Here is a 2,157-nt window from a genome sequence, read left to right on the forward strand (position 1 = left end):
TTTTTTTTTTTTGTCTAAATGGTTCCATAAAGAACCTTTAACATCTGAAGAACCTTTCTGTTTCACAAAAGGTTCTTCGTGGCAAAAGAAGGTTCTTCAGATTATAAAAAGGTAAGAAAGAGATGGTTCTCTAAAGAACCTTTGAATGGTTCTTTGTGGAACCAAAAACCAAAAATGTGTGCATCGCTGTGAAGAACCTTTTAAAGCACCATTATTTTTAAGAGTGTTGACTTGTAGCTTGTAGTTTAAAAAAGCTCAAAACAAACGTAACATTTATTGTTACTCCCAGTTTTTACTGTCACAGTTTACACACATTGTGAATTATGAAAACTAAAACATAATTGTAATTTACCTTAAAAAGGCTTGCAGAAAATACAGTTTTGTGAGAATTATCCTCAAACGTAATCCAGAACTTGGTAAAACATTTATCTTTATTTAAAGTATGTCTTAAGCCTGTCATATTCTTGCCTTAATATTTTTCTTCTAGCTATTCAACCAGAAGAACCTTAAATGTATAATTATTATGCAGAATGCTACCATAGAGAAGACTTATACTGTATCTCTTTTTTTTTTTTAACGCACTTTCTCAGCCACATAAAAATAAGATCTCAAAACTAGTCTCAAATCCTTCCCATTATAGATGTTATTGAATGAAGAAATGTGATCTTGATCATTTTATTCGGTTAAATTATAAGGTTAACTAGGAACAAGAATATGCAAAATGTTTATATATGTTTATGTACCTTGTAATGTGCTTTAAGATCAGTTTTTTTGATCCAAGGAGCTACAACCTTCCTGAGCTGAGATATTGACGTTTCCATTCACTAATACATGTAATATAGGTAATCATAAAAATCAGGAAAATCCAAAAGGGTTGAGCAACCAACTTTAGACATTTTGGACCACATGAGATGGATTGACCTTTTACTGTATTTAGAGCAGTTATTTACACCTCAGTACAATATTTTGCATAAGTGTGTTTTATTCTCTGTTTGTTGAAGGTGAAGCCCAACGTCTCTCAAAGCTGAGGATTGTGTTACTGGGGTATAGAAGAGCTGGTAAGAGTTCAACAGGAAACCATCCTGGGCAGAGAGGAGTTTGACTTGAAGAGATCTGCTCAGTGTGTGAGGAGACATGGAGAAGTAGCAGACAGACACATCACTGTCATTGAAGCTCCAGGATGGTGGAGGAATTACACTGTAGAGAAGAGTCCTGAGTTACTGAAACAGGAGATTGTGCTCAGTGTGTCTCAGTGTCCTTCAGGACCACACGCTGTACTACTGATCATACGTGTGGACACTAGATTTAAAGAGACTGAGAGAAAAGCATTGCAGGGTCATCTGGATCTTCTCGGTGAGAGAGTCTGGAGTCACACTATAGTGCTGTTCACTCGTGGAGACTCTCTGTTAGACACATCTATAGAGCAGCACATTGAGAGTGAAGGGCAGGATCTCCAGTGGCTGCTGGACAAATGTGGGAACAGGTATCATGTTCTCAACAATCAGAACAGGAGTGACCACACTCAGATCAAGGAGCTGCTGGAGAAGATTGAGGAGACAGTGACACAAAACAAATGCCTTATTAGGAGGAAGAGCAGCCCTATTAAAATACAGGGAACTGATAATAAAATAAAATTAGAAGAGCGAATGCAGCCATGGATAGATGACGTCAGATCACAAACGAGTGAGTGAAATCACAAAACTGTATGAATATCTCAGTTGTGTTTGTCATCAGTGTTTTTTTTATAGCTCTTCAGATGTTGGTTATGTAAGATTTTTTTATTAAATGGGTCATATGATGCGATTTCAAGTTTTCCTTTCTCTTTGGAGTGTTACAAGCTGATTGTGCATAGATAAGATCCCTGAAGTTGCAAAGACTAAAGTCTCAAAACCAAAGAGATATTCTTTATCAAAGTTAAGACTCTGCCACGTCCCCCTAAAACGGCTCGTTCTAACACGCCCCCACATATCTACCTCACTATGTGGAAATATTTGCATAATGCCACCCAAATGTGCACGCAAAGAACGAAGGCGTGGTTTCAGTAACGCAGTTAGTGTTGAAGCAGCCATGTCAGGGAGACGCTGTGTGATTCTAGGCGAAAGCAAAAGCACTTTATTTGGCCTTCCGAAAGTAGATGCATTTAGGAATCTTTAAGAT

At 37.5% G+C, this 2,157-nt stretch overlaps 1 pseudogene; it reads left to right on the forward strand.

Moving 5' to 3' along the window:
- LOC107673267 (uncharacterized) overlaps positions 1–2,157 on the forward strand; it is a 10,645-nt pseudogene that overhangs the window by 2,180 nt on the left and 6,308 nt on the right.

This window comes from Sinocyclocheilus anshuiensis, unplaced genomic scaffold (assembly GCF_001515605.1).
Source record: "Sinocyclocheilus anshuiensis isolate Anshui unplaced genomic scaffold, SAMN03320099.WGS_v1.1 scaffold68, whole genome shotgun sequence".
NCBI classification, from domain to species: domain Eukaryota; kingdom Metazoa; phylum Chordata; class Actinopteri; order Cypriniformes; family Cyprinidae; genus Sinocyclocheilus; species Sinocyclocheilus anshuiensis.